This window comes from Puma concolor, chromosome A2 (genome assembly GCF_028749965.1).
Source record: "Puma concolor isolate L17-30 chromosome A2, mPumCon1.1.hap2, whole genome shotgun sequence".
NCBI lineage: Eukaryota > Metazoa > Chordata > Mammalia > Carnivora > Felidae > Puma > Puma concolor.
The window spans coordinates 84,533,549-84,544,662 of NC_141668.1; the positions used below are offsets into that span (position 1 = coordinate 84,533,549).

The 11,114-nt window shown below is 35.0% G+C and overlaps 1 pseudogene; it reads right to left on the minus strand.

Moving 5' to 3' along the window:
- Positions 1-10,109: 10,109 nt before the first annotated feature.
- Positions 10,110-10,797, minus strand: LOC112866967 (multiple coagulation factor deficiency protein 2 homolog pseudogene; annotated as a pseudogene).
- Positions 10,798-11,114: the final 317 nt, after the last annotated feature.

The window sequence follows — 11,114 nt, forward strand, 5'->3', positions numbered from 1 at the left end:
TGATATTGGACCACTTTCTTACACTATACACAAAGATAAACTAAAAATGGATTAAAGACCTAAATGTGAGACCTGAAACCACAAAATAATGCATTTGAAAGGAGAATGAAAAAAAATAAATAAATGGAGAATTAAAATATGAAACTCACTGTTGTGCATTATATTGGAAGGCATAGATATAAAAGGAAATTGAGAGTATCACATGCTGAAAAGAGTGAGCCAAAGTCTTCATTTTTAGACATGTACAGCCAAAATCCCTAAGGCAAGAACTTGATAAGTAAGTTGGGATGCAGAAGTGGGGGCAGAAAGAGTATGGGAGTGTGAAAGAGCACTGGTCCTTTGCAGTCACCTGACCAGGTTTCAGGGCTTTGTTCTGCTCCTCTAGGTTGGTGACTTATTTCTCTTTGCACAAAGCACTAGATTTTCTGGGCTCTATATGCCTAACCTGTGAAACAAGAGTGATAAACTAGAAGGTCATTTTCAGCTGGAGAGTCAAATAATGTGTGACTTTGGGGGGAAAAAGAGGGGGGGTAAGGGTGAGGGAGAAGAAGATGATACTTGAAGGATTAACAATGATGGTTTTGTCATACATGACAGAGTCCTGATCATGGTGGTGGACAGAAAGAAAAAGTTCTAAGGTAGAGCGTGGTTGAGTATTTAAATATGGGAGGATATGTATAGACTAGAACGGGGAAAGGAATACAAGTAAGATACTAAGGCTACACATAAGTGAAAAAAATCCTTCTTTCTTTGGAAATAATAATAGTTAATGCTTATTAAGGATGTACTACACAGGTGCTGTCAAGTGCTTTACATACATATGTTTTTAACTCTCACAAAAATCTAAAAGACAGGAAGCTTTTATTCCAATTTTACCATTAAGGAACAGAGAAGTTCCTTGCCTGGGAAGCTGTGAGAGGGACAGAATTGTGACAAAAAATCCTGACACCAGATTGTGGAGGCTGGAAGGCAGAATCCTGTGATTTGATCACTTACTAAGACTGGTTACTTAGCCAAATGATTTACTACTCTGCACCTTTGTTTCCTTATTCATAAGGCAGAATATTTTCCTTCCTATCTAACTTTCAGAGCTACTCGGACATACTTGAGAAATTGTACTTTGTAAAGGGTAAATTATGATAGATATGTAACATATTTTTATTAAAAATGGACAAAATGGCATCTAAGGCTTTAATTCAAAGAAAAGAAATTAAAGGTCTTAAACTTAAATGCCCTTCATTACTTCATTAATGTAGACAGGGTCATATAATTAAAATAAAGAGAGAAATAGTATTGTAAGCTTAAAGGGCAAGGGAAAAATTGGACAAGTTAACACTGGATAATCCTCGGTAGGACTACTATATTTACTCTAGTTTGATAATGGGCAATTTGCCAGACCATAACAAAAGAAATTCCAGATTATGATTTAGTAGATACTCTTATGTTGGCTTCAATGCCTTTTTGGTTTCTATATAGTCTGTCAACATTCATACCATCTTATATTAGTGCAGTGTGTCAGACATACAATTGCACTCACTATGGAAACCAAGATTTCTCATGAGATTCTGAACATTAGCATGACAGCAACATTGGATACATATACCCACACAAGAGCTTTTCTTTCTGAGTTTTCTCTTTTTCTTCTTTGGCTAAGACTAGAAAATGCAGAAATAAAGCCTGAAGCGTTTTGGTTTTTGTTATTTCTTTGAACCTGAATATGAATTTCCTTCTATTTTCAATGCTGTTGTTGTTTAATCCAAACTACTTTACTTTTCTTTTTGCAATGCAGCAAATCTTAACAGCATGATGAAAGCATGGGTGGGAAGCATTATTCTTACTATTTTTGTTATTTTGGCTCAATAAAAAAATCTGTGTGGAAAAAAAGACAAAGGGGAAATTATGTCTATGCCCACCCACAACTGGAAAGCCCTCTTTAGTTAAAATAATTAAAGCCTAGTCTCTGGCTGGAGTCTGTGTGTGTATAAACCTCAGAGATAACATAAAAACGGCCTTCTGGGCATCCTCTGAGACAGAGGATGTTCAATCAGATTCCAAGAACTACAGAACATGTGTTTTACAAGAAAGCAAGCCAAAATACAAACTTTCCTTTAAGAACTACAAATACCATATGGAAAATTGATCCCATAAACTAAGAAGAAAACATAATAAAGCCATGGCTTTTGAGTCTCACTATGCCATTTAAGGGATATAATCTAGTCTTTTACCTTAATTTCCAAAAAATGATTGAATTAAAGGGGAAGATTTAACTAATAATTCAATACTATTTCTCACTGTATTAGTAAACTTTGTACAGATTTCTACCTTGTCTTGTTATTTTGCAAAATAAACCAATATGAGAGAAAGGGGGCAGAGATGGGGAGTAAGACCATTAATTACATTGGTTTCCTGTATTATATGGTATTGTGGGTGTTTATGTTTCTTTTCAAGTAAAGCTGTAGGATAAGGAGTTTAAGTTCTAAGGAGTTTACCCGATATATAAGGAGAATAGAGAGGTGATAGTCTCTGTATTTGGGAACTTATTTACTTACTGTATTTGCTCATAATTACTAAGGCAGACAAGATGTCAGTGATGAGTTTATAAACTACAATTAGCATAAACTATATCCTTACATAAAGTTATATTTGTTACATGATCTTTACTCTTATTTCCAAATGATACAGAAATAATGACATTTATCAAGTCTTGTATCTTTCATAGGTCCGTTTGCTTTGCTTGTAGTTTATAATAGTGTATTTAGTTTTTTTTTTTTTTTTACTCTAGTCAATTTAAGCATACTTACATATTGTCCCTTTCAGATAATTCCATCATTTCCTAGAGAATTGTTTATGTTTTGCAATTTTTCATTATGTGCTTATCTTTTGAAGGGATTTTTGTTTTTCTTAAATGAAAAGTCCATCAACTGGCTTGTAAAATGATCCCTCCAAAACAGATTTACGTTTATTTTTGTTTTGCACTCTATGAATATCATGGGTTTTGGGTAAAATTTTACCAATCTTTTCTTCGAGATTCCCATAGTATGAAAAAAGGGTAAATTTGAACTCCATACCAGAACAAACATAGGATTCTGGTCTTTATTTATTCCAAGGAATTTTTTATTTTCCTTTCCAGAACCCTGGGGACAGAAAAGCTTTGTAGCCATGGCCAAAATGTATGTAGTACTACTCCCAGTGAAAGGACCACTTTTGATGAATTCTGACTCTGCACAGACATCAGTTTAACTCCTTGCCTCATGCAGTTTCAAGACCTGTTCTCTAGTCCTCTCTGTGCAGATATTAATGCCAGACTTCTTACTGTTTGGGCCCTGTGAAAACCTGATGACTGACCCTCCCTGGTCTGGCCAAAATGAGTTTGCATCCTTTTGCTCTGCCTTTCAGTTTCCTTACCATTGGTGACATCTATGGATTTCCTTTTCTTTCCTGTAAATTCAATTCAATAAACTCAAATTCATCATTTTAGGCAATTTGTAGTAGAAGATGTTCCTGTCATTTTTCTGGAAATTTAAATCTGAAAGGACCTTTTCATTAATTTTATAAAGTTGACCTCACATGCGCAAACTTGAACACTTTCATAATCCTTGGTTCAGAACTCACTCTTATTGCTCTTCCATGGCTTGCTTTTACTAGTCATTGTTTTTTAAACTTACTTATTTTTGAGAGAGACAGAGAGAGAGAGAGAGAGAGAGCGAGCAAGTGAGCAGGGGAGGGGTAGAGAGAAAGGGAAACGAAGCAGGCTTCATTCAGGCTCCAGGCTCTGAGGTGTCAACACAGAGCCCAGCACGGGGCTCGAACCCATGAACTATGAGATCATGACCTAAGCCGAAGTCAGATGCTTAATCGACTGAGCCACCAAGGTGCCCCTTATTAGTAATTTTTAATAATATTATTGTATCTTAAAACTCATCATACAAAATAAAACTTAGGATCTTGACGATAAGGTAGAACAGTGGACAAATGATGATATAGCAGTCAGAATGAATAATTCATAGTCACATCAGCCATATGCAATGGATCTTAGCAATATGCTATTAAGTATTAATAAGTTCCAAAAGATTAGAAGCACTATTACACCCATTTCAAAAAGTTATTAAAAAAAAAAGCAAGAGAATATTGACTACTAGTTTCAAGTTGAAGTTTCTCTGGTGATGGTACTTGAGGGCAGGTATAAGAGTACAATAATGGGAGCAGGGAGCACTGCATAGTTAGATGTATATTATTTTCAAACCTTTTTATTTTCAACGCGAAACAGTTTTGTGTAAAATTCAGATATTGTCCACACTGCTCTGCCCTCTGACTCTGGAATTTCTTTTTTTTATTTGTATTCCCAAGTAGTTCTATAGTGTCTACCATTTGTAGGATTGCAAACAAAAGTGTCTACTTCAAAGTAGGGAGGTATTCTGATCTTTTTATAGCTGAAATGATGCAATGGTGAGATCAATTCATAGTTCTTTATTTCACTGAGGCAGATTCACTGGATTGGGCAGACATTTCACAGGACTATATGAAAATAAACAGACCTAGGTTTTGGCCAAAGTTGTCTCATAGAAACTTGGTAAGTCCAAGACACACACCATTGTAGAAATAATGTGAATTTACACTTTTTGAGAAAGATGAAGAAAAATATTAATGTGATTTTATAGAGAAAAAAAATAAATTAACAGAAAAAATTTGTTATTCCCCATTTTTTTTTTTCTAGAGAGAGAAAAAATAATAATCACATGTCTGATGAATTTCTGGTAAATTTATGATTGGGTAAAGAGTACCCTGGAAATAATCACAAATTAAGATACTCTAACTTCCAAAATATTCTCCCAGCCTTCTTCCTGGTCTGAGAATTTTCAAGAATAGACTATTCTCATAATTTTTTAATTTCTTAATTTTCAAAAATTCCAGTCAAATTGGTATACTCCCCTTTCTTCCTGCCCCTCTCTTCTAAGCACAACTGTACACCCATGAAATAACACAAAAGGCAACCAAAGGAGAGCTCTCAAAGATTCTAAGAAGATTATGGACTTGTTTGGAATCCCAGGATTTGAGAAACTGGCAACTTATCTTATGTTTCCCTACTCAACAGAAGAAATTGACCCAGATCCCTCATTTCTCAACCCCCAACCTAACAACATAAGGCAGCTCAGGTAGGCTCATTCTGCCACAGGATGGAATGGGTATATCTGACTACATCAGAAAAGCCCAACACCACTAAGAATGGATCAGAATCTCTGCAAACAATAAGTGGCCACTGGAAATGCCCTCTTGTTGGTTGTATCAACAAATGTGCATTCATTGGGCCTTTTTTTCCTATGTGATCTTTGTTTTTCACTCAGATGTAAATGATCTCACTCTGAGGGAACATTGGAGTGAAAATTAAGGATGCTTTTTTCCAAAGAGATTTACTTTTTCTGCTTTGAGAGGGATTCACTATCCATTAAAAACTACTATAATCTTCTTCATGCAGCCTGGCTTACAATATCTTAGTTTCACCTCTCCTAGTTTTGAGTCTGGGTTTCAGGACCTCATGTTGATATGGTCATTGGTCAGCTTTAGCATTTACTTATAAATCTGAATTCCCATTTCTCTTTTTCTCTCTCTTTATCATAAAATATTATGTAGATACCATGAATGCATTAATCATCCTATTTTATATAAAATCAATTTAGTTTTTGCAGCACAGACTGTCACAGCAACTGGTTTGGTTATGGCACAAAGTAAAATTCTCAAACAGACTTTTTGACTACTTAAAATCAATTAATACATGCTGGTGATTCTGCAACAACTCACTGGCTGGGGAATTACTGGTGTACCCAGTCAAGGCATTGAGAAACATTTTAGGATAAAAATTAAGCACTTTGATTACAAATTTTTAAGACTAATTCACACCTATCCCCAACTTTAACTGGGTAAGCATCACCATTTTTTTCTCTAAATTTCCCTTTGAAATTTTGAAAGGTCACTGAAAAATACATCGATATTTAACTTGAAAAGATATTTCAATGTGTGTTCCAGATGATTCTTTTCCATAGCTACCTAATAACTTTACCACATAGACAAAAAAAATATAGGCTGTATTAAACTTTGTAAGAATTAGAAGCTGAATTTAAGTGCATACATTTATGAGAATAAATTGTTCACTTTAGAATGCCAAAAATCTTCATTTATCCTAAATGAAAGATGTTTATGAATAGTAGTACTGCTAAGAGAGTTACTCTTGATTTTTTAGATGCAACATTCAATCTTGACTTATATCCACATAATGTGTTATATCATTAATTATAATAGCAATAGAAGAAAATGAACCCATAAAACACTCACTTTATACAAATTGCATATAAATGATAAATAGAAGAAAGTCTTATACCTAAAATATAATTGAGGAAGTGAAAAACCTTAGGAATCTGTAATGTGTTTTGAATCTACAGCCCTACGCAATGACTTAGAATTTTCCATCAAATCCTCAGCCATATCTTCTAGGATTTATTTAATAGTGCATTGAATCCATGATTTTATAGATAGTGCACATTACGATCCTATGAGTAGCTTGTTCAAAATAGAGATTCGTGAAACTCATCACAGACCTATAAAATCAGAATCTCTGGAGATGAAAGTTGGGCATTTTTAATTTTTAAGATTTTTCAGTTAGGGGCGCCTGGGTGGCGCAGTTGGTTAAGTGTCCGACTTCAGCCAGGTCACGATCTCGCGGTCCGTGAGTTCGAGCCCCGCGTCAGGCTCTGGGCTGATGGCTCGGAGCCTGGAGCCTGTTTCCGATGCTGTGTCTCCCTCTCTCTCTGCCCCTCCCCCGTTCATGCTCTGTTTCTCTCTGTCCCAAAAATAAATAAAAAAAAACGTTTAAAAAAAAATAAAAAAAAAAAAAAAGATTTTTCAGTTAATCCCAGAATAAACAATTGAAGATTTTTACTTAATTGCTTAAGTTAACTTAATTCTCACATTCAAATTCTATGATTAATTTGGATCCTGCATTAACCAAAAACTGAACATAAATTTATTTTAATAAAATTGCCAAATCACAATCATAAAGAGGATTACTAACTTGACAATTCACAAAGCCAAAAAAGAAAAAAAATCACTGTTTTTTTCTAGTTTGTGATTAATTTATGTACAATATTCCTTCCCTACTTATAAGAATTATTTTCTAAATACCACCTGCCTGCCTTCTGAAAGTCTAGAGTAGTCACTCATAATTTAGCATATTTTTTTTTTCGGTGGGTAAATATCAAAACATTTTATTTCACAGATAGAATGCTAGTATCTTGGTATTAGGAACTTATGCCATATATTATGTTTTTACACAATTTTTATTTATTTTGAGAGAGAGAGAGAGAGAGAGAGAAAGAAAAGCATGAGCAGGGAAGGGGTAGAGAGAGAGAGAGAGAGAGAAGAGAGAGACAGAGAGAGACAGAGAGAGAGAGAGAGAGAGAATCCAAAGCAGGCTCCAGGTTCAGAGCTGTCAGCACAGAGCCTGACACGGGGCTTGAACTCACAACCGAGAGATCATGACCTGGGCGTAAGTCGGACACTCAACCAACTGAGCCACACAGATGCCACTGTTTTTACACAATTTTTAGAACAATATTTTTAAAGTATAAAAATGTGATTTAATGGGTAATCTTATATTATTATTATTACAATTACATACAAACTAATACAGCAATTATATTTAAATTTGAATTTTTGATTTGACGGAAAGCATACTACATTAAACAAATAAATAACAACAAAATCGCAATATTATTTTCCAGTTTAAGAGCTTGGAAATTAGTTGGTTTGATGTATTGTACACCACTATACCCTAGCTGGTTTCTGGAGTCTCCTTTCTTTCCAAATATATTTGGTGTGTAAGTACATAGCGAGTAAAATGAAAACTTGAAGAACTTGTCATTGTCTTGCATGTGATATAATTTGTAGAATGTATATCTAAAAGGTTTTTGCATTTCTTGAATATTATTATTGTTTATTTCATCAATCTATGAGAAGCAAGATTTTTAAAACATTTTGCACAATATATAAATCTGTTTTTCTCTCCATGAACTCCACAAATATTGGCTACCATTTTAAATTAGATATTAAAGACTTATATCTTCTCTAAACATTTATGTAAGAGAATGTCCTGTCTAAAGACATTAATTTCCTCTTGCAGAGTAAGTTCTTAATTTCTTTATATTATATTACTACTCTAGATAATTAGAATCAGTGTACTGTACCCATGTTAGTATAGCATGTTGCTATTAGAAAACTTACTTAACTTAGTTAAGTTTCCATTTGAGATTTTTCATTTAACTATGACTTATATTAAGGAATATTAAGACTATATTAAGATCTATTCTATCTCCAGAATGTAAAATAAAAATTATAAATATCATTAAGAATTACAATTTCTAGGGGCATGTGTGTACCTCAGTCGGTTAAGCATCTGACTTCGGCTCAGGTCATGATCTCATGGTTCGTGGGTTTGAGCCCCGCATCGGGATCTGTGCTGACAGCTTGGAACCTGGAGTCTGCTTCAGTTTCTGGGTCTCCCTCTCTCTCTGCGCATCCCCCACTCATGCTCTTTCTCCATCTCTCAAAAATGAATAAACATTAAAAAAAAATTAAAAAAAAAAGAATTACAATTTCTATATTGAAAATAATAATTTCCTAAATGAAAAATAAAAAAATATAGATAGCTTTGTTTTCCACACTAACAAGAGAGAAATTGAAAATGACTTTGCCTTGTTTCTTTAGTTTATCAGTTTTATCAGTTTTATTGGTCCTATATCGAAGATTCATTGTATAAATCTTTCAAAGTAACTAGGTATTACAAGAATACTTTACAATGCAGCTCTGAGAGCAAAAATTCTTGACACAGGAAGCCATTTTTATAAATACATGTTTTCTTATAAGAATATTTTAACATGTCTCTATATGTCTTAGAGAAAATTCTATGCAGTTTTTCTTCCCCATTCAATCATCATTTCAGATTTTTTATTATAGTATGTCTACTATAACCAATAAACCAAATTACAAATGCTTCTAATTTTCAACCATTACTGAGATTTGCACTGTTAAGAGTTTTTAGGCTTTTTTTCTAATCTTTCCTGATCTGAAAGAATTCACGTATTTAAACTAGAAGAGATAATGAAAACGCCATTCCTTCTAAATACACCTTGCAGCAGGTTACTCACTGGGCTTGGTGACCCTTTCCTCCTCACTTTAGTAAGGCCAGCTAGTAGCTTTACCCCCTCTGCATTGAGCAGGAAGGATACAGTCCTTGCATTACTAATAGTTTCTAAACCACAAAAAAAAACCCTAGAAATAAAAGGTAAATACAAATATTAAGAAAGCTAAAACGTTTGCTAATGGTTAGAATAAAACTTTTTTTTTTTTTTTTTTTAATTTAAGGTCTCTCCTAAGTATAGGAAGACACAAAATAAAGTATACGGATGTGACAGTAGTTTTAGTAAATACTTAAAAACTAAAATAATAGGTCAGTGGTGTATCATTTCCAAAGTGCCAGAAAATAAAGAATCTTAGACTCTATGGCTAGCTGAACGTACTTACTATCTGTCATTCTCCTTATGCTGTTGCTTTGAAATAGTCTAATACTCACTTGCCCAGGGTAAATCATTGTTCAGGACAGGGGAACTTTCCAGAATACTGGCCACATGTATCTGAAGATGTAGGACACTCCAAGGGAAACATTTGGCATTCATGCCATTTCTTTACTGTTAGTGAAAATGTGTCCACTTGACAAAGCTTGTCTTACTTTTCAGGTAGCATGAATGAAAACCAAGAGACCAGCAGTATTCCACAGTCAAGTTCCTGAGTACTCCACTCCAATTATCCAACATTTTTAAAAGGATGTTTTAATCAAGCACTTGTCCAATAAGAGATTTAACAGTACTTGGGGAGTATAATATGTCCCATTTCTCTTCTGTTTCTCTTGATTTCTGTTTCTTAACCCAGCGTAGCAAACTGCTACAGGTTTTTACCAAAATGCAGTTAGCAGTAGTTGGAAATGTGTTATTTCGCATGACCAAAAGTGTTTAGCCGCATTATAATGGGTCACATTTGCATATAACTAGATGGCCAAGCAAGGTCTATTTCAGTGATTTGGCAAATTCAGCACAGTCAGTACATTCATCATTGTTCTTGTCATCCTCTCTCAAAACACCATCTATTAAGTTAATGAGTTCAGCTTCACTCATTGGTGGTGCCTGTTCCTTTTCCTCCTTATGGATGCCCTCAATGACTGTGGAAAGTTCTAGGCTGTCAAGCAAAATATTGCTGTCATAATCATGCAGTTTGACTTAATGGAGCTGCAGTGCCTGTGGGAACATCTCTACCTCTGGTTTGTTGATGAAACCTTCTAGATACTCCATGCTATGCTCTTGGTCATGCACTGTGTTCTTATCCAGGCCCATGCTGTTGGGATGGGAGAAGTTTGCCCCTGGCTCCTCAGCCCTGGTACCCAGAGCACAAAAAGCCCAGAGCAGGCCACATATGAAGGGGGTTCTGAGCAGCCACAGAGATCTCATTGTCACTGATGTGAAATGTTGAGGTTTGGGAGTGAACAGTCAAGAAAGAATTCTTTAGATGTCTTCAGTGCTAAAAGGATGGTTTTATTAAAGTGGGGTCAGGACCTGTGGGCAGGAAGAGCTGCATTGGGGTTGTAAGGAGTTGCTCATTGTGTCCTTTCAAGTGGGGAGGTAGTTAGGGATAGCATAAGTCTCTAAGGAATTTGGAAGCAAGGTTTCTAGGACCCTGCAGTGCTAGTGGTTGTTAGGAAAAGGTCACTTACTACTGTCTAGTAAAACCTTAGTTATGAGTCGCTTCACATGTAGATCAGTGGCCATATGCTTGGACGATAAGCGCTATCATATATCTTGTGGGTTGGGTAGAGATAAAGAAAGTTTCCAAAGAGATTTTTTTTTATAGCATCCTGGAGGTCAGGCTAATGTCAAACTAAGGTTGCCTTTTGCCTCTAGCAAACTATTAGCATCAAGACAGCCAAGCTCCTTGAGGAAGGTCATTCTACCTATCTCAAGTACTGGTCAAAGGGCTATTAAGTTGTCATGAAGTTTATTTCTTTTTTTCTTTTGCAT